Raw genomic sequence first — 22,495 nt, 5'->3', positions numbered from 1 at the left:
CCACTGGTGTTAATACAGTGTATTTTTCCCAATGGCACACACCTGTAGTCCCAGCTACTCAGGAGGCTGAGGTGGGAAGATCCGATTGAGCCCAGGAGGTCAAGGCGGCAGTGGGTGTGATCATACCACTGTACTCCAGCCTGGGCAACAGAGCAAGACCCTGTCCCCACCCCCACGTTCCCATTGAGGAAAAAAAAGAACACAGAGAAATTAGTGTATCCTTTTGCCAAGTTTCCCCCATAATAACATATTGCAAAACTATAGTACAATATTATAACAAAAAAATTTCTTCGATTCAAGAAGTCTACCAGGTTTTACCTCAATTCCTCCTCCCTGTGCTATGGCCTGGAAACTCTATCCCTTATCACAGCAGTGAGCTGGGACAGTCATAGGGCTCACCTTGTTTATTTCCCATTTCTCAGGGGCCACTGTCCTTCATTGCCTGATATCCAGTGTCTTTAAAACCTTTGTTTCACTTATATAGTCTGGGATTTTTTGGCTGTTTCAGATGGGAAGTTACATTTGGTCCCTGTTACTTGATTTTGGCAAGAAGCAGAAGTGCCTGTTCCTTTTCTTAATGACTGCACAATCCGCAAAACCAATACCTTGGGTGCTTTTCTCAAAGTAATGATATAATTCTGGCCAAAGTTTCTTTCTTTCTTTTTTGAGACAGGGTCTCACTCTGGTCACCCAGACTGGAGGGCAGTGGCACGATCATGGCTTGCTGCAGCCTCAAACTTCTGGGCTCAAGTGACCCTCCCATCTCAGCCTCCTGAGTAGCTGGGATTACAAGGCACGTGCCACCCCCCACCACGATTACTTTTTTTTTTTTGGTAGAGACAGGGTCTCCCTATGTTGCCCAGGCTGATCTCAAACTCCTGGGCTCAAGCGATCCTCCTACCTCAGCCTCCCAAAAAGTGTTGGGATTATAGGCGTGAGCCATTGCATCTGGCCTCAAAGCCTCTTTTTTTTTTTTTTTTTTGACACGGAGTCTTGCTCTGTCGGCCAGGCTGGAGTGCAGTGGTGCGATCTTGGCTCACTGCGACCTCTATCTCCTGCGCAGCTGGGACTATAGGTGCGTGCCACCAGGCCCGGATAATTTTTGTATGTTTAGTAAAGATGAGACGGAGTCTTGCTCTGTCACCCAGGCTAGAGTGCAGTGGCATGATCTCAGCTCACTGCAACCTCTGCCTCCTGGGTTCACGCGATTCTCCTGCCTCAGCCTCCCAAGTAGCTGAGATTACAGGCCCTCAACACCACATATGGCTAATTTTGTATTTTTAGTAGAGATGGGGTTTCACCCTGTTGGCCAGGCTGGCCTCGAACTCCTGACCACAAGTGATCCACCCGCCTTGGCCTTCCAAAGTGCTGGGAGTTTGGTTTCTCTAACCAGCCGGCTCTGCGATGGAGTTGAGCGCACAGACTGTTTACTAGCGAGCATTCTTGCTATCAATGCATGTGAAAGGAAGCGGAAGAGGTAGGATTGGACAGAGGGACCATACAGCTATGATACAGTCCCTAGCACAGCCTTGGATGATCCTTCAGGAAAGCTCTGGAGCTAGGTCCATCAGAGATTTCTTGAGCTGGCTGAAGGTGACCAGGCCTTCATATCCCCTCATTGATCAGTTATGGATGTAGGCTGCCCTGGGAAGGGTATGCCCTTGCACAAGGAGGCTTTCTGCAGCTAAGGCCACTCCTGAAGGGGCTGGCAACTGAGAGCTATCTGCTCACAGCACTGCCAGTGCTGGGAAAACAAGCTCCTGCTTGAAGTGGGATCCAGGAGGCACATCAGAGTGTCTACCTCAGGTAGGTTGGTCTTAATTGACACCTGAGGACAAGTCATTCTAATTGGGAGTTCCTAACCTTGGACAGTGAGCTAACATTTGATCAGAAAGGTCTCACTGTAGGCTGGGCGCAGTGGCTCATGCCTGTAATCCCAGCACTTTGGGAGGCCCAGGCGAGTGGATCACTTGAGGCCGGGAGTTCGAGACCAGCCTGGCCAACATGGTAAAACCCCGTCTCTACTAAAAATACAAAAATTAGCCAGGCATGGTGGCTCATGCTTGTAATCCCGGCTACTCGAGAGGCTGAGGCAGGAGAATCACTGGAACCCGGGAGGCGGAGGTTGCAGTGACTCAAGATCATGCCACTGCACTCCAGCCTATGTGACAGAGTGAGACTCAGTCTCAAAAAAAAAAGAAAGGTCTCACTGTGGAAGGCTACTAATGGTTGTTGATCTACCATGCAACACTGGAGGCTTTGATAATTTGTAAAATGAGCATTTTAAATGTCTTTTCATTTGCAACATTAGTGCTTGTTATTAGCTTGTGGATGTTAGAAATGGGCTCCCACAGGTCAAATGACTGGGGTTTAAGATCTGTGCACCAACTAAAATATTTAGAGAAATCCTGCACGGGCATGACCCACATAGTAAAGAGATGCCTCCTTAGGCTTGGTTGGACATGTGTTTGCATCTCTGGCTGACAGAGAGTGTGTATCTTTAAAGTTAATAGATATCGCCAAGCTGTTTCCAATGACAATACACCTATTGACAGTTCCATCAGACTTTTACATGTTTGGCAATCTTTTTTTTTTTTTTTTTTTTGAGATGGAGTCTGGCTCTGTTGCCAAGCTGGAGTACAGTGGTGCAATCTTGGCTCACTGCAACCTCTGACTCCCTAGTTCACCTGCCTCAGCCTCCTGAGTAGCTGGGATTACAGGCACGTGCCACCACGCCCAGCAAATTTTTGTATTTTTAGTAGAGATGGGGTTTTACTATGTTGGCCGAGATGGTCTCAATCTCCTGACCTCTTGATCCACCCGCCTCGGCCTCCCAAAGTGCTAGGATTACAGGCGTGAGCCACCCGCTCCCAATCATGTTTGACAATCTTATTGTGGTTTTAATGTGCAATTTCCTTGTTTCTAATGAGACAGAGCCCTTTTTCACATGTTTAGATGTCATCTGAACTTCCTTCATTGTGAGTTGCCGATAGTTATTCTTTTCCATTGCGTTTCTTCTTTTTATATTCATTTACAAAAACTCCATTATTTACTAAAGGCTTTATAGTTAGTTCTGCCTTTCTTTCTTTATTTCTTTCTCTTTCTTTCTTTCTTTCTTTCTTTCTTTCTTTCTTTCTTTCTTTCTTTCTCTCTCTCTTTTTTTTTTTTTTTCTGAGATACTGTTTCACTCTGTCACCCAGGCTAGAGTGCAGTGGTGCAGTCATGGTTCACTGCAACCTCTGCCTTACAGGTTCAAGCGATTCTGGTGCCTCAGCCTCCTGAGTAGCTGGGACTACAGGTGTGTGCCACTAGGCCCAGCTAATTTTTTAATTTTCAGTAGAGATGAGGTCTCACTATGTTGCCCAGGCTGGTCTTGAACTCCTGAGCTCAAGTGATTCCCCCATCTCAGCCTCCCTAAGTGCTGGGATTACAGGCATGAGCCACCATGCTGGGCCTAGTTCTGCCTTTCACGTTCAGATCTATAATATCCTGTGAGGTGATGTTTGGTGGATAGTGTGCAATAGGGAACGAATTTTAGTGGTTTTCTTTTCCCTATAGATATGCAATTGGGCTCAGAATCTTTTTTTCTTTTTTTATTTTTTTTTGAGACGGAGTCTCGCTCTGTCGCCCAGGCTGGAGTGCAGTGGCGCGATCTCGGCTCACTGCAAGCTCCGCCTCCTGGGTTCATGGCATTCTCCTGCCTCAGCCTCCCGAGTAGCTGGGACTACAGGCGCCCGCCACCACGCCCGGCTAATTTTGTTTTGTATTTTTTAGTAAAGACGGGGTTTCACAGTGTTAGCCAGGATGGCCTCGATCTCCTGACCTCGTAATCCGCCCACCTCTGCCTCCCAAAGTGCTGGTATTACAGGCGTGAGCCACCGCGCTCGGCCTTTTTTTTTTTTTTTTCTTTTTAGACAGGATCTCACTCTGTCACCCAGGCTGGAGTGCAGCAGTGCAATCATAGCTCACTATAACCTTGAACAACTGGGCTCAAGTGATCCTCCCACCTCAGGATCCTGAGTAGCTGGGACTACAGGTACACGCCACCACACCCAGGTAATTTTCTTATTGTTTGTAGAGACAGGGTTTTGCCATGTTGCCAAGGCTGGTCTTGAGCTCCTGGCCTCAAACAATCCTCCTGCCCCAGCCTCCCAAAGCACTGGGATTCCAGGCATGAGCCACCTCACCCAGCTGAGAACCATTGTTTTGAAAGGTCTGCCCTTCCCCATTGCTCTGTAATAACACCTTGATCACAGACCAAGGGTCCATGCTGGGCATGCTGCTGTGCCTTCCATCCAGCTTCATTTATCTGCTTGTCTATCCCTGCAGCAGTACCACGCTGTGCTAAGTTATATATGCTCTGACATCTGGTGGAACAAGTTCCTTCAAACTTGCTTTTCTTTAAGAAGAACATCTATGCAATGTTCTTTTTTTTTTTTTTGACAGTCTCGCTCTATCGCCAAGGCTGGAGTGCAGTAGCGTGATCTTGGCTCACTGCAACCTCCACCTCCCAGGTTCAAGCAATTCTCCTGCCTCAGCCTCCCAAGTAGCTGGGACTATAGGCGCCCGCCACCATGCCCAGCTAATTTTTTTTTTGTATTTTTGTATTTGTATTATTTTGTATTTGTAGAGATGGGGTTTCACTATGTTGGCCAGGCTGGTCTTGAACTCCTGACCTCGTGATCCGCCCACCTCAGCCTCCCAAAGTGCTGGAATTACAGGCGTGAACCACAGCACCCGGCCCATCTATGCAATATTCCAAGCCCACCCCTAGCAGGTCCTGAAGTAAGAATCCAAATAGAAGCCACATACCACATATATTAATATTTACAAGTTATTAATAAAACTAAAAATTTCCATCCCTTCCCTGGAACCCCAAGCAACCACCAATTTTTTATTTATTTTTTATAGAGATGGAGTCTCACTATGTTGCCCAGGCTAGTCTTGAAGTCTTGGCCTCAAGTGATCCTCCCACCTCAGCCTCCCAAAATGCTGGGATTACAGGCATGAGCCATCGTGCCCAGCCTTCCACTGATCTTTTATTCCCTCATTAGTTTCACCTTTTCCAAAAATGTCATATACTTGGAATCACAGTATTTAACCTTTTAAACTGGCTTCTTTCACTTAACAATATTCATTTAAATATCATCTGAGTCTTTTCATGGCTTAATAGCTAATTTCTTCTGTCTATTTTAGAACATCTAAATTTTTAATCCTTTATTTACAGGTTACCTACATCACTTTTAATTAAGAAAACTAGCAGCTGAGTGCAATGGCTCACACCTGTAATCCCAGCAATTTGGGAGGCCAAGGTGGAAGGATTGCTTGAGCCCAGGATTTCAAGACCAGCCTGGGCAACAGAGCAAGATCCTGTCTCTACAAAAAAATTAAAAATTAGCTGGGTGTGGTGATTGCCTGCCTGTGGTCCCAGCTACTTGGGAAGCTGAGGTGAGAAGATCTCTTGAGCCCCGGAGGTTGAGGCTGCGATGAGCTGTGATCACACCCCTGCACCCCAGTCTAGACGACACAGGGAGACTATCTCTAAACAAAAGCATACAGGGTAAAATTTTAGCAAGTGAGGAATCTGGATAGAAGATATACAGTTCTTTGTTCTATTCCTACAAGTTTTCTGTTTGAAATTATTTCAAAATAAGCGGATTTTATTTATTTATTTATTTATTTATTTATTTATTTAGAGGCAGAGTCTCGCTTTGTCACCCAGGCTAGAGTGCAATGGCATGATCTTGGCTCACTGCAACCTCCACCTCCCACGTTCAAGGAATTCTCCTGTCTCAGCCTCCAAAGTAGCTGGGATTATAGGCACACACCACCACGCCTGGCTAATTTTTGTATTTTTAATAGAGATGGGGTTTCACCATATTAGCCAGGGTGGTCTCGATCTCCTGACCTCATGATCCACCCAGAGTGCTGGGATTACAGGTGTGAGCCACCACGCCCAGCCTTATTTTATTTTATTTTATTTGAGACAAAGTCTCGCTCTGTCGCTCAGGCTGGAGTGCAGTGGTGCGATCTTGGCTCACTGCAACCTGCGCCATCTGGGTTCAAGAGATTGTGCCTCAGCCTCCCGAGTAGCGGGACTACAGGAGCTTGCCACCACACCTGGCTAATTTTTGTATTTTTAGTAGAGATGGGGTTTCACCATGTTGGCCAGCCTGGTCTCAAACTCCTGACCTCAAGTGATCTGCCCGCCTTGGCCTCCCAAAGTGCTGGGATTACAAGCATGAGCCACCACGCCTGGCACAAAATAAGCATTTTAAAATGCAAAATAAAATATGGTGGAAAAGACAAGAAATCCCCTATCTTGGAGCTAAAGAATGCCTACAAACATACTTATTCTGTATGTCCACATATATGTACGTAGGCCTTCCATGTCAGCAGGTTTGACTCAAGGGTTTCCTGGCCCTTCTTTGCACTCACAGTTTAGGGAAGCCCTCCGTGTCTGCAATGGGTTTGATGACTGGGCCCATCCACGGGTACTGAGGAAGGCAATGCCCAGAGGGCAGAGGCCAGTTAAGGTCCAGGGAGATGAGATCTCCCTGAAGAATAGTTGGAGGACCAAAGAATGAGTGGAGCTTAGCCAAGTGACAGCTGGGGTTGGAGTGATAGTAACAGTTCCAGTTTCCTAAGAAGAAGGACTTGTGATCTAGATGAGGTCCCTTTTTCTTCAGAGGGTTAGGGAGTTCATGATATGAAAAGTACCCGAATCTCTAAATATTTGTGGAATAAATGGGTAAATGATCCTTTCATTCAAAATATACTTTAATGACAGAAAGTCATCAGACAGGGTCTCCTCCTCCTCCTTGAAATCAAGATAAAAATAACGGCACTTCATGGTGCACTTTTTTTCATTTCTTTCTGGAAAAGATATCTGTACCCTCTGCACATAAGTGGGTGCTTCTACTTTTTGGCTACAAGGGTTAAAATGATCAGTTATATATAGGCTAAATAAATCACTGTCTTATATATTATTTTACACATAAGCACCCACTTATGTTCTAAAAATTCTTTTAATACAGATTTTAAAAAATTGCTCCAAGTGTTTTTTAGACATATATTTACTTCCTGTCTCTTCCTTTTTCTTTTTTTTTTTTTTTTTTTTTTGAGACAGAGTCTCGCTCTGTCGCCCAGGCTGGAGTGCAGTGGCACGATCTCAGCTCACTGCAACCACCGCCTCCCAGGTTCAAGCAATTTTCGTTCCTCAGCCTCCCAAGTAGCTCGGATTACAGGCGCCCGACACCATGCCCAGCTAAGTTTTGTATTTTTGTAGAGAGAGGGTTTCACCGTGTTGGCCAGGCTGGTCTTGAACTCCTGACCTCAAATAATCCACCCACCTCGGCCTCCCAAAGTGCTGGGATTCAAGGCATGAGCCACCGCACTCAGCTGCTTTTTCAAACTATATTTTCTCTTTTTGAAAAGAGAATATTCAAAACAAAGGAAACACAATAATGGTGTAAAATCTGGGAAATTAAAGAATGGAGCGAAATAAGCCATAATCTCTTTAGTAATTTACCGTTGCGATATATTCCTTTTTAATGCATTTCTTTTCTGAAGCCTTTATATGTCTCTGTATCTTTTAAATACATTTTAAAATGAGAATAGGAATCTGAGGGGAGTAAAAGCTGTAATATAAAATACGTGCAGGCTCATTCACATGATGGAAATCTTTTCCAGAGCCACTGGGTATTCTTAGAAACTATTTGTAGTTTCTAGACCAAAAGGAAGCGCAGACACCGTCAGTCGTTAGCTGACCGGCTGCAACTGGAACCTGAGAGCCCTTTGGCTGGAGCCTGGGAGGAGAGAAATTCTCGTTCCTGATTTGCTGACTGGTGTCTGCAGTGTCTTCTGTGTATGCCTGACTGTCACTCAGAATACGGGGCCCTCTGCTGGGCTATGTGGAAAATTCCATCCAGGGAATTTTCTGGAAAGAACCAAGCCATGGAGAATGTAGGGGAAATATTCCAAGAACCAAAGAAAACAACTAAGTACTCATTTGACTTGATACAAGTTGGAAACTGCTTGGCAGATACAATATTGAGGTGGTCAAATCAGAAAGCTCACCCCCCTACACACACGTCCACCCTCCTTTTTGTTATAAACATCTGAGATGTACTGATGTGTGAAGTTTATTTTTAAAAGTTAATGACTAAAATGGGCCGGGCATAGTGGCTCACGCCTGTAATCCCAGCACTTTGAGAGGCTGAGGTGGGTGGTGGTGCACACTTGTCATACCAGCTACTCCAGAGGTTGAGGTAAGAGAATTGCTTGAACTCTGGAGGTGGATGTTTCAGTGAGCTGAGATCGTGCCACTGCACTCCATCCTGCTCGACAGAGACTCTCTTAAAAAAAAAAAAAAAAAAAAGAGTTAATGACTCAAATAGTACACTTTTATCATCACTCTGGAAAGAAAACTGTGTAATTTTTAACATTCATAAGTTTATTATCTTCAAAATCTAAATGAACTTTTGTTTTTTGTTTTATTATTATTATTATTATTATTATTATTATTTTGGGACAAGGTCTCGCTCTGTCACCTAGACTGGAGTGCAGTGGCGCTGTCATAGCTGACTGCAGCCTTGAACTCATGGGCTCAAGCCATCCTCTCACCTCAACATCCCCCCCACCAACTGGAGCCCCACCACCACCTCAGCTCCCCCACCAGTAGCTGGGACTACAGGTGTGCACCACCACACTTCGCTAATATTTTTTATTATCTTTGTAAAGACGAGGATCTCTCTATGTTGCCCAGGCTGGTCCCAAACTCCTGGGCTCAAGTGATCTTCCATCCTCGGTCTCCCAAAGTGCTGGGATACAGGCATGAGCCATCGCACCCAGCCTGTTGTTTTTAAATATTAAACTTTCTATCCACCTGGAGTAGTGTAAAATTGTTCTGTGATTCGGCAGTTTTCTTCTCAGAATCACTTGTCTCTAGCTACATGTTGAAGCAGAGAATGTCGTGAAACCATTGGTTTAGGTGCTGGGAACCCTTCGATTAGAACCTTTAGACGTTACTGGTTGGTGTTGGTGTTGGTGTGGGCTCATTCTTTGCTCCTCATATAACCCAGTTAGTTAAGATATTAACAAAAGAGAAGAGGGTAATATCTAAATATAGACTTTTATATAATGAGATACTAATACATCCATTAAAACAAATGAACTCACTTGGAAAGATGCCATTATTTTATTGCCAAGTGAATAAAAATAGCTTGCAGAGCAAGTACTCACTGATCTCATTTTCCTTAAAAAAATTATCTTGGTATAAGATCAGCAAAATGTACCAAAGCACATGCAAAGAATTAAAATTTTAGGGGGCCTAATTCATCAATTTTTTTCATGACTTCCAATTTGTCAATTATAAAAATATTTTCCCTGGCTGGGCGTAGTGGCTCACACCTGTAATCCTAGCACTTTGGGAGGCCGAGGCAGGTGGATTGTCTGAGCTCAGGAGTTTGAGACCAGCCTGGGCAACATGGTGAAACCCCGTCTCTACTAAAAATACCAAAAAAAAAAAAAAAAAAAAAAAAAAAAATTAGCTGGGCGCGGTGGTGGGCACTTGTAGTCCCAGTTACTTGGGAGGCTGAGGCAGGAGAATTGCTTGAACTCGAGAGGCGGAAGTTGCAGTGAGCTGAGCTTAAGCCACTGCACTCCAGCCTGGGCAACAGAGCAAGACTCTGTTTCCAAAAAAAAAAAAAAAAAAATCCCTTGTTTTAATGTAATACTCCCAAGTTTGTTGATTGGTTTTATTTTGATTTTTTATTTTACATTTAAAGCTTCTATCCAGATGGAATTTACTTTGGCATGAGGAGTAAGATAGATATTGAATTTTCTTTTTTATTTCCCCACGTAACTACTAGGGGACCCTAGAAATAATTGAAAGTTATTTGACTTTCTCAGGAAAATAGCACTTTGAAGTTCTCAGTTAATGAAAGCTTTCAAAGGAAGAAAAATTTCAGAACCCTTTAAATATTGCACTTAACTGGGCATGGTGGCTAGCACCTGTAATCTCAGCTACTCCAGAGGCTGAGGCAGGAGGATTGCTTGAACCTGGGAGGCAGAGGTTGCAATGAACCGAGACGGAGCCACTACACCAGCCTGGGCAACAGAGGGAGACTCTGTCCGTGAATTAGGCCATTCTTGCATTGCTATAAAGAAATACCTGAGACTGGGTAATTTATAAAGAAAACAGGCTTAATTGGCTCACAGTTTTGTACAGGACTGTACAGGAAGGAGCCTGGGGAGGCCTCAAGGAGCTTTTACTCATGGCGGAAGCCAAAGTGGGAACAGGTATCTTACATGGCAGAGCGAGAGCAAAGGGTGGGGAGGTGCCACACACTTTAAACAACCAAATATCTCTTGAAGTAAACCCACTCACTATCATGAGGACAGCACCAAGCCATGAAGGATCTGCCCCCATGACCCAATCACCTCCCACCAGGCCCCACCTCAAACACTGGGGATTACAATTCAACATGAGCTTTGGCAAGGACATATATTCAAACTATATCACCCCATCGCTAAAGAAAAATTTTAAATAAATAAGTAAAAATAAATGTCTGCACTTTTTGTTTTGTTTTGCTTTTTGAGACGGAATTTCACTCTTGTTGCCCAGGCTGGAGTGCAGTGGCGCGATCTCGGCTCACTGCAACCTCCGCCTCCTGGGTTCAAGCAATTCTCCTGCCTCAGCCTCCCAAGTAGCTGGGATTACAGGCATGCGCCACCACCCCAGCTAATTTTGTATTTTTAGTAGAGACTGGGTTTCACCATGTTGGTCAGGCTGGTCTCAAACTGCTGACCTCAAGTGATCCACCTGCCTCGGCCTCCCAAAGTGCTCGGATTACAGGCGTGAGCCACCGCACCCAGCCTATATCTGCACTTTTTAAGTAGTAAGATGTAGAGGAAGAAAATGCCATAGAACAGGCAATTAAGCTAATCAGTACAAAAACAGAACAATGCCAGGATATTTTGTGAATAGAGATAAGCCACACCACCTTGAAATTATGAAATATGAGTGGACATGGTGGCTCACGCCTGTAATCCCAGCATTTTGGGAGGCCGAGGTGGGCAGATCACCTGAGGTCAGGAGTTTGAGACCAGCCTGCCAACATGGTGAAACCCTGTGTCTACTAAAAATACAAAATTAGCCTGGCCTGGTGGCACATGCCTGTAATCCCAGGTACCCGGGAGGCTGAGGCAGGAGAATCACTTGAACCCAGGAGACAGAGGTTGTGGTGAGCCGAGATCACGCCATTGCACTCCAGCCTGGGCAACAAGAGCAAAACTCCGTCCCCCCAAAAAAAAACAAACAAACAAACAAACAAAACCTGATATATGCTATTTTGGCATCAAAAACTCCAAGTTGGAAAGGCAGAGAAAGCCTTTCATCGCCTTCATATTAAGTTTGTAAGAGAAGAGCCATTTAAAATAATTAATAATACCAGTAAATTTTGCTCTCTGGCTTTGAGCAAACAGAATGGAAGGGAAATAACTGTAATATGTAGGGGTTTTTTGGTTTTTTTTTTTTTTTTTAGCTATTTATTGGGTAAAAGTGTTGGGTAAAAACATTACTGAATAGTTTTGAATCACTTTGATGATGAAACAAACTATTCTCAGACACTTTAGCTGCATCTACTCGTATATTACATTGAATATATTAATCACAAATAATTTATATATATATGATAAGGAAAATAATTATTTTCCTGTAAATTAGTGTAGGGGCAGAAAGAGGATGATCCCTTTCCTTACTCATCATAAGAGTCATGACTGACATCCCTATAACAAAGACTGGTTAACAAGAGAAAAGCATGACAAATTTATTTGATTATTGTTTTATGTGACACAGGAGGCTTCACATCGAAGACCTAAAGATATAAGGGAAACCATCTTTTTTTTTTGAGACAGAGTCTCGCTCATGTTGCCCAGGCTGGAGTGCAATGGCACAATCTCGGCTCACTGCAACCTCTGCCTCCTGGGTTCAAGCAATTCTCCTGCCTCAGCCTCCCAAGTAGCCAGGATTACAGGTGCCCACCACCATGCCCAGCTAATTTTTTTTGTAGGTTTAGTAGAGACAGGGTTTCACCATGTTGGCCAGGCTGGTCTCGAACTCCTGACCTCAGGTGATCCACCCACCTCGGCCTCCTAAAGTGCTGGGATTACACATGTGAGCCATTGCACCCAGCCTTATCTCAACTTTTATATTGATTACATGTTGAAATGATAACATTATACATTAAAATTATTTTAAAAAATCAGTAGTTTGCGGAAAGGCACTTTGAGATCTTGTAAACATCCTGTTCCTCATCAAATTTTCAATGCATTCATGTATTTATATCAGTATGGACTCATGGTTCCCTATTTTATTCTATGAGTTATAGGTTATTTTTTATTTTAAAAAATTTATATTCTTTTCATCACATAAATTGGGATAGTGAAGAATGAAGTACTGCAGCAGATCTGAATAGTCATACAAGTGAGTATGTAAAATATATGTTAGTTACACCAGAGCATGAAGAGTGAAATTCTCATGAGCTAAACATTCACATGATGGATTTTATGGTGTTACTCTAAGAAGTCCACCTAGCATTTCCAGTTGAGCACATCCTTCCTAGGTGAAATGATAGAAAGAATAACAAACCCTTGAGTGCTAGCTCTGTATCAGGTGCTGTCCTAAGCAATTCCACATATGAACTCACCTACATTTCACAGATAAGAAAACTGAGGCTCGGAGGAAGGCAGTAACTTAGCCAGGGCCACAGCACAAGTGTGGGCCAGAGCCAAGATTCGAACCCAGACAGTGTGGCTCCCACCACCATGTTCTTGCTTGTTGTTCTCTTCTGTGTCCAGAAGATTCCTTCCTGCCCCACCTTGTTCTCACCACTCTCTGGTTACTTCTATGTAGCCATGGTCTAAACCAGTTACACAATCATCCTAGGTGAGCTGCACATTTTTAAAACTTTGATTTTGAGATCAGTGTCAATTCCCATGCAATCGCAAGAATAATACAGAGAGATCCTATGTGCCCTTCACCCAGTTTCCTCCAATGGTGACACCTTCTAGAACAACAGCACAATATCACAACCGGGATGTGGCCATTGACACAACCCTGGGATGTCTCCTGTTGCCCTTTCACAACCACACCTGCTACCCTTGTGCCTGCCATCTATCCCCTCCACGTTCCTAATCCCTGACACTAATCCGTTCTCTATCTCTAGAATGTTGTCATTTCATGACTGTTATAGAACTTGAGTTATACAATATGTGACCTGTTGGATTTGACTTTTTTCACTCAGCATAGTTCCCTGGAGATTCATCCAAGTTGTTGCATGTATCAACATTTTGTACCATTTTTTTTTTCTTTTTTTGAAACAGGGTCTCACTCTGTCACTCAGGCTGGAGCGTAGTGGCTCGATCATGGCTCACTGCAACCTCCGCCTCCCAGGCTCAAATGATCCTCCCACCTCAATCAACCTCCCAAATAGCTGGGATTGCAAGTGCAAACCACCACACCAGGGTAATTTTTGTATTTTTTGTAGAGACGGGGTTTTGCCATGTTGCCCAGGCTGGTCTCGAACTCCTGGGCTCAAGTGATCCACCCACCTTGGCCTCCCAGAGTGCTGAGATAACAGGCATGACCACTGCACCCAGCCCATCTTGTTCCTTTTTCTTGTTGAATAGTATTCCACAGTATGGATGTACCATGGTTTGTTTAACCATCCGCCTATTGAAGAATGTCTGGGTTGTTTCCAGTCGTTCATTATTTCTAACATAGCTGCTATGAACATTAATGTACAGGTTTTTATGTGAATATAGGTTTTCATTTCTCAAGGATGACTGCCCAAGAGTGCAATTGCTAGGTTATATGGTAATTGCATGTTTAGTTTGTAAGAAACTGCCAGACTGTCGGGACCATTTTATATTCCCACCTGCCATGCATGAGTGATCTGGTTTCTCTGCATCCTGGCCAGCATCTGGCATTGTCACTGTATTTTTTTTTTTTAAATTTTAGCCATTCTGATAAGTATGTATGACTGATAACTGATTGTGGTTTTAATTTGCATTTTCTTTTCTTTTTTTTTCTTTTTCTTTTTTCTCTTTTTTGAGACGGAGTCTCACTCTGTTGCCCAGGCTGGAGTGCAATGACGTGATCTTGGCTCACTACAACCCCTGCCTGTTGGGTTCAAGCAATTCTCCTGCCCCAGCTTCCCCAGTAGCTGGGACTACAGGTGTACACCACCATGCCGGGCTAATTTTTCTATTTTTAGTAGAGGCAGGGTTTCACCATGTTGGCCAGGCTGGTTTCGAACTCCTGAGCTCAGGTGATCTGCCCACCTCGGCCTCCCAAAGTGCTGGGATTACAGGCGTGAGCCACCACACCCAGCCTAATTTGCATTTTCTTAATGGTGAGTGATATTGAACATCTTTTCATGTGCATATTTGCCATCTGTACATTCCATTCAGTGAAATGTCTCTTTGCATCTTTTGCCCATTTTCTAAAGGGATTGTTTGCTTCTTTACTGTTGGGTTTTGAGAGTTCTTTTTTATATTCTAGATACTAGCCTTTTGTCAAATATGTCGTTTACAAATATTTTCTCACAGCCTATAGCTTGTCTTTTCACAGAGCAAAAGTTTCTAATAATCAAATTTCCTTTTTATGAATTGTGTTTTTTGTCTTCTAAATTCTTTTTGCCTAGCCCTAATCCCAAAGATACTGTCCTAGGTTTTTCCCTAGAAGCATTATAGTTTTACACTTCACATTTAAGTCAATGATCCATCCATTTGGAGTTAATTTTTGTACTAAGTGTGATTTAGGTGCAGGTTCCTTTTTTGGTTTTTGTTTGTTTGTTTTTGCTATTGGATGTCCTATGGCTCCAGCATTATTTGTTCCACTGAATTACTTTTGTACCTTTGTCAAGAATCAGTTGGCAGCCCAGCCCGGGCAACATGGCAAAACTCCGTCTCTACAATAAATAAAAAAATTAGCCAGGCATGGTGGTGTGTGCATATAGTACCAGCAACTTGGGAGGCTGAGGTGGGAGGATCACCTGAGTCCTGGACGTCAAGGCTGAAGTGAGTTGTGATCACACCACTGCACTCCAGGCTGGGTGACAGAGTGAGACTCAGTTGGTAACCTGGACAACCTAGCAAGACCCCATCTCTACCAAAAATTAAAAAAAAAAAAAATAGCCAGGTGTGGTGCCAAACACCTGTAGTCCCAGCTACTTAGGAGGGTGAGGTGGGAGGATTGCCTGAGTCCAGGAGGTCAAGGCTACAGTGAGTTGTGATCATGCCATTGCACTCCAGCCTAGGTGACAGAGTGAGACCCTGTGTCTAAAAAAAAAAAATTAAATTAAATTAAATTAAAAATAAAAATCAAAAAAATCAGTTGGGCACATTGGTATGGGTCTATTTCTGGGTTCTCTATTCTGTTCCATTGGTCTATGTGTCTATCCCTTCTCCAATACCATACTGTCTTGATTACTGTGGTTATATGGTAAACCTTAATATTGAGTAAAGTGATTCCTTCCACCATATGATCCACTTTATGTGGATTATTCCATGTAAATTTTAGAATAAGTTGGTCTGCAAAAAATTTCACTGGCATTTTGATAAGAATTGCATTGGGGCCGGGCATGGTGGCTCATGCCTGTAATCCCAACACTTTGGGAGGTTGATGTGGGAGGATCTCTTGAGCCCAGGAATTCAAGACCAGCCTGGACAACACAGTGAGGCCCCATATCTACAAAAAATAGAAAATTAGTGGGTGTGGTGGTGTGCACCTGTGGTGCCAGGCGCTTGGGAGGCTGAGGTGGGAGGATTGCTTGAGCCCAGGAGGCTTCTGTAGCTCCTTGTCCGGGATATGTGGGAGGCAGTAAGGGAGCTGAGGAAACTCGCTGCCATGTTGTTCCTCAAGTCCCGAGGTCACTAGGCAGTTCACCTTCTTCCCACCTTTCAGAGTCTTCCTTTGCTTGTTTGTTGGGTTGTGTACATGGATTTTTAGTTATAAGAGGGAGGACTCAGGAGGAATGGGACTATGCCACCCTGGCCAGGACTGGAAGTCCTGTAATTATGTATTTATTTTCTCCAGATTTGGCCTAGTGAGAGTCCCTTCTAACTGGCTCCTGTATTATTTTGACATGGGCCCATCGTTCTTTGAGTACTTCTTTACTCTGTGGCACAAAATGTTCCAGGCTCATCTTGTCTTTCCCTACCCCAACTCTGGAAGCAGCCATTTCTCCATGAGGCTCTGTATGCTTTAATGGGATTTGTTTGTTTATTTTTATTTATTTATTTGACAGAGTCTCGCTCTGTCACCCAGGCTGGAGTGCAGTGGCACGATCTCAGCTTACTGTAACCTCCACCTGCCAGGTTCAAGTGATTCTCCCGCCTCAGCCTCCCAAGTAGCTGTAATTACAGGCATGTGCCACCACAGCCAGCTAATTTTCGTGCTTTTTTTTTTAAGTAGAGACGGGGTTTCACCATGTTGGCCAGGCTGGTCTTCAACTCCTGACCTCAAGTGATCCACCTGCCTCAGCCTCCCAAAGTGCTGGGATTATAGGCATGAGCCACTGAGCCCAGCCCTTTAGTGTGATTTAGAAACCATGGTGGGGGCTAGGAGATACCCTCCTCATGCCCCTTGGGTTGCAACACTCAGCTTTTCCTAATAGAAGGTGTGTGAAAGACAAGGTTACACATACCTCTAGTGACAGCAAGTGCACCTCTTTGCAGCACCCAAGGCCCCCATTAGGCTGACACTGGTCGCTATGAAGGTATGGGCTTGACATTGGGGTTGGGATCACACTTGGCCAACTACAGACTAGAGGGATCCTGAGAGAGCTGCACCAATGAATGCCTTAGTTTGCTCGGGGAGGGGGATAGGCTCTGTGAATGAGCAAGTGAGGCTGCAGTGAGCTATGATCACACCACTGCACTCCAGCCTGGGCAACAGAGAACCTATCTCTAAGTAACAAACAAAAAACAAAAACGTAAAATGCCAGCAACCATCTAGGCACCTGATACAGGTCCTGTCCTTTAAGCCCTCATAAAATTATCTGCAGTTTTGAAAATGAGATGGGCTGGAAGATTTGCAGTTCCTAGCGAAATCGGAATTAGGAGAACTGGCCACCAGGCACTCTGGGTGTGCAGAGGGTGCCCTTGACGAAGATTCTTTGCTTGACCAAATTTTACTCAGGCCCCTGAAACTTCTCCTTGGCACATCTGCGCACTTCCTTGTAAAACCCAGTTTTAGCAAAGAGCCCGGCTAAGTCAGTGTGGCATGAACCCTCCATCCTCCGTGTCTGATTATCCTCAATCTCTGATCACCCTTGCTATCTGATCTGGTTCCTCATCTTCCACCATCCCCCAGGTGATGTGTGATGTCTGATTCCCCTGGCCTGCCTTCAGCAAGAATCCTGTTAGGTCGGTTTAGCCAGAACGCCCCTTACCCCTGATGTTTCCTCTTAGCAATTTCCACCCAAGGACCCTCACACTGCTCCTTGGCTAGACATTCCCATTGGCCCAGTTCTATACTGAAGTCTAAATATATATATTCTATGTATTTTTATATACTTATATATATAACTAAAGTTATGTATATTATGTACTAGTATATATAGTATATAACATATATACTATATACTAAATATATAGTACAAATATATAAATATTTCTACAAGTATTTAAACTTTATATAAATGGTGTCAGCATATGTGTTCTTATGCCATGTGCCTTATTCCTCTCAATATATATCCCAGAGATTAGCGCTTTCTTGGTTTCATTGCAAATAACATTCCGTGGGTTGTATGTTTCACTTAAAAAATGGTATGTTGTGATTAACAAAACTTTTTAATTTGAATATAGATGAACCAGATTATTCTTTCCTAGGCAGTTGGTGTGGTTATATCTAATTTAAGGAATTCTTTTCTACCCTGAGTTTATAAAGCTATTCCCTTGCAATTTCTTCTATGATATTTTCTATGATATTTCAAATATTTCACATTTGCGTTTCAATCCCTCTAAAACTGATTGGTATGTAAAGTGTGAAGTAGGGGCCAGGTGTGATGGCTCACACCTGTAATCCCAGTGGCAGGAGGATCCCTTGAGGCCAGGAGTTCAAGATCAGCCTGGGCGACATAGCAAGACCCCCATCTCTACAGACAAAAATTTTAAATAAAATTACCTGAGTGTGGTGATGCTTGACTGTAATCCCAGCTACTCTGGAGGCTGAGGCAGGAGGATCACGTGAGCCCAGGAGTTTGAGGCTGCAGTGAGCCATGTTTGTTCCACTGCACTTCAGCCTAGGTGACAGAGCAATACTCTGTCTCTAAAATAAAATAAAATAAAATAAAATAAAATAAAATAAAAATTAAAGTGCAAAGTAGGGGTCCTATTACATTTTTCCCTCATAGATACCCGATTGTTCCAGGTATTTATGTGAATATCCGTGCTTTCCCACTGACCTACTGTCCATCTCTGTCATAAGATCAGTGGCTCTAGACAGGTCTATTTCTGGGTACTCCCCTTTTTCCTTCCTTGGGATGTTTGTGTTTCCTTTCAACAATATCACACTGCTTGGTTACTACATCTTTATAATAAATCTGAAATCTTATGAGCAGTTTCCTCTACCTCACTTGTTTTAAGAACTGTCTTAGGCCTTTACGCTTCTTGATTAATTTTAAAGTCCACTTGTGGGCCGGGCACGGTGGCTCACGCCTGTAATTCCAGCACTTTGGGAGGCCGAGGCAGGCGGATCACCTGAGGTTGGGAGTTCCAGACCAGCCTGACCAACATAGAGAAACCCCTTCTCTATTAAAAATACAAAATTAGCTGGGCGTGGTGGTGCATGCCTGTAATTCCAGCTACTCAGGAGGCTGAGGCAAGAGAATCGGGAGGCGGAGGTTGCGGTGAGCCGAGATCACACCATTGCACTCCAGCCTGGGCAACAAGAGTGAAACTCCGTCTCAAAAAAATAAATAAATAAAGTCCACTTGTGAAGTTCCTCAGGAAATCTTTTGAAAACTTTGCCTGAAATGGCACTGAATCTAAGATTCATCCAGTGAGACTCGATATCTTACTGATATTGACTCTTCACATGGAGGAATGTGGTGTAACTCTCCATTTGCTTAGTTCTCCTTCTCTATCTTTCCACAGAATGCTATAATTTGGCCATAAAAGTTGATTCTGGGCCGGGCATGGTGGCTCACACCTGTAATCCCAGCACTTTGGGAGGCCAACGCGGGCAGATAACCTGAGGTCGGGAGTTTGAGACCAGCCTGCCCAACATGGAGAAACTCCATCTCCACTAAAAATACAAAATTAGCCTGGCCTGGTGGCACATGACTGTAATCCCAGGTACTCAGGAGGCTGAGGCAGGAGAATAGCTAGAACCTGGGAGGTGGAGGTTGTGGTGAGCCGAGATCCCGCCATTGCACTTCAGCCTGGGCAACAAGAGCGAAACTCCGTCTCAAAAAAAAAAAAAAGAAAAAAAAAGTTGATTCTGGAGACAAGTGCATGCATCCAAGGCCTGGCTCTGTTTAGGAGTTTGACTGTGGGAAAATGGCACTTGTCTCCAGAATCAACTTTTACGGCCAAATGATAGCATTGGGAATAATGGTATTGATTTCATGGGACTGCTTTGAGGATTAGACATGTACATAACATACTTGGAGTGGTGCAGGCCACAGTAATCACTATAATTATTGCCATCATTCTTCCCAGATTTATTTCTAGGTCCTTATGTTTTTGGCTGCTGTTGTAGATGCTATGGTATTTTTTACTTTTTAGTGCAGTTTTAGGTTCACAGCAAAATTGAGCAGAAGGTATAGAGAGTTCCCGTATATCCCTTTCCTCAACGCATGCACAATCTCTACCACTATCACCCTCTCTCACCAGAGTGGTACATTTGTTCCAATCAGTGAACTAACATTGACACATCACTATCACCTAAAGTCCATAGTGTGCTTTAGGATTTACTCTTGGTGTTTTACATTCTGTGGTTTGGGTTTGGTTTGGACAAATGTATAATGCATGTTTCCACCATTATAGTATCATACAGAAGAGTTCCACTGCCCTAGAAATCCTCCATGATCTGTTTATTCATCCCTCCCTCCCTCCAGCCCCTGACAACCACTGATCTTTTTTTTCTTTTCTTTTCTTTTCTTTTTTTCTTTTTGAGGCAGGGTCTGACTCTGTCACTCAGGCTGGAGCACAGTGGCATGATCACAGCTCACTGCAGCCTCCAACTCCTGGGTGCAGGCAATTCTCCTGCCTCGGCCTCCAAAGCTGGGACCACAGGTGTGTGCCACCATGCCCAGCTAATTTTTTTATTTTTTGTAGAGATGGGGTTTCACCATGTTGCCCAGGCTGGTCTGGAACTCCTGGGCTCAAGCAATCCTCCTGCCCTGGCCTCCCAAACTGCTAGGATCACAGGCGTGTGCCACTGTTCCCAGCCTCAACTATATTTTCTAAATGTTTATTTCTAGTGTATAGGAATGCAAGCGATTTTGAGATATCTAGCCTATATTACAGCAACTTTGCTGAAGTCTCTCATTTCTAAAACTTTCTCTGTAGAGTCTTCGGTTTTCTGTATAGACAATCATAACTTCTGAAAATCACAGTATTTTTTCCTTTTTTCCTATCCTTACACCTATTATATCCCCCTTTTTTCTTCCTGCCCTAGTTAAGACCTTCAGTAAAATATTGGACAGAATGGGTGATAACGGTTACCCACATGCTTGTCTATTTCTTGGTCTTCATCTTCCTTTCATCTCCAACCTTTCCTGTGGTATTACTGTCACTCTGCCTCAAGTACACCATTTATAAGTTAGTTTAGTGATAGTCTGTTGGTAATAAACTTGCTTTGACCATATTTTCTGAAATGTATTTTGCCTGCATCTTTTGTTGGGTACACGCATTTAAAAAATCATCTTTATTGGGGTATACCTGACATATGATAAACTATATATATTTAAAGGTTACTCTTTGATAAGTTTGATGTACACATCAGTGAAACCATCACCATAGTGAAGATAGTGAACATGGCCGGGCGCAGTGGCTCACACCTGTAATCCTAGCACTTGGGGAGGCCAAAGAGGGCAGATCACCTGAGGTCGGGAGTTCAAGACCAGCCTGGCCAACATGGTGAAATCCCATCTCTACTAAAAATACAAAATTAGCCGGGTGTGGTGGCACACGCTTGTAATCCCAGCTACTTGGGAGGCTGAGGCATTAGAATTGCTTGAACCTGGGAGGCGGAGGTTGCAGTGAACCGAGATCGCGCCATTGCACTCCAGCCTGAGTAACAAGAGCAAAACTCCATCTCGAAAGAGGAAGGAAGGAAGGAAGGAAGGAAGGAAGGAAGGAAGAAAGGAAGGAAGGAAGGAAGGAAGGAAGGAAGGAAGGAAGGAAGGCAGGCAGGAAGGCAGGAAGGCAGGTTTGGGAAAGGAAAGAAAGAAAAGATACCGAGCATATCCTTCACCTCCAAAAGTTTCCTTGCTTCTGTGTAATCCATTCTGCCCCTTTCTGTTCCCGCCGTCTGCCAGGCAGCCACCAATCTGCTTTCTGTAACCATAGATTCACTGGCACTTTCTAGAATTCTATATAAATGGAATCATACAGTATATGCACTTTCTTGTGTGGCTTCTTTCATGCAGCATTACTATTTTGAGATTCATCAGTGTCATTGTGTGTGTCAATATTCATTCTTTTTTATTGCTGAGTAGTATTTCGTTGTATGGCTGTTCCACAGTTTATCCACTTGTTGATGGACATTTGGATCATTTCTCATTTTTATCTATTACAAATAAAGCTGCTATGAACATTCATGTAAAGCAGTATATAGTAATTTTATTTATCTGATCATTTTTGTGGATTAACATGTAAGACTGCATTTGAAGAATAATATCTAATATATTAATAACATCTATTCCAACACCATGAACAAATACTTTTTGTTGAATTTTTTTGGTCTTTTTTTGAAACAGGGTCTCTCTCTATTGCCTAGGCTGGAGTGCAGTGGTGGGATCATTGCTCACTGCAGCCTCCAACTCCTGGGTTCAAGCGATCCTCCTGCCTCAGCCTCCTGAGTAGCTGGGACTACAGGAACATGCCACCATGTCTGGCTTTTATTTTATTTTTTCTTTAGTAGAGACAGAGTCCAATTCTGTCATCCTGGCTGGAGTGCAATGGTGCAATCATAGCTCACTGCAGCCTCAAACTCCTGGGTTCAAGTGATCCTCCCACCTTGGCCTCCCAAGTAGCTGGGACTATAGGTGCACACCACCATGCCCAGCTAATTTTTCAAAACTTTTTGTGGAGACAGGGTTTAACTTTGTTGCCCGGGCTTTTTGCTGAAGTGCTGAAGTTTTTATGATGATGTTACAAAGCAAGTTTTAAAAAAAAACCTTTTAGGAGTAGCTAATTTTAAAGTCACTACAATCAGTAACATAAAATGATATTTTTGAAGTGAGACATGGTAGAGGTG

At 43.6% G+C, this 22,495-nt stretch overlaps 1 long non-coding RNA gene across 1 annotated transcript; it reads right to left on the bottom strand.

Annotated features, from left to right (window-relative positions):
- Positions 1-3,754: 3,754 nt before the first annotated feature.
- LOC144338582 (uncharacterized) lies at positions 3,755-21,830 on the bottom strand. The gene is made up of 2 exons (XR_013412822.1): positions 21,327-21,830; positions 3,755-4,501 (listed from the first exon to the last, which is right to left on the bottom strand). It is a non-coding gene; the product is annotated as an uncharacterized LOC144338582 (long non-coding RNA).
- Between the last annotated feature and the right edge of the window lie 665 nt (positions 21,831-22,495).

The sequence above is a fragment of the Macaca mulatta genome, chromosome X (assembly GCF_049350105.2).
Source record: "Macaca mulatta isolate MMU2019108-1 chromosome X, T2T-MMU8v2.0, whole genome shotgun sequence".
NCBI classification, from domain to species: Eukaryota; Metazoa; Chordata; class Mammalia; order Primates; family Cercopithecidae; genus Macaca; species Macaca mulatta.
This window is presented reverse-complemented; position numbering and strand designations above follow the sequence as displayed.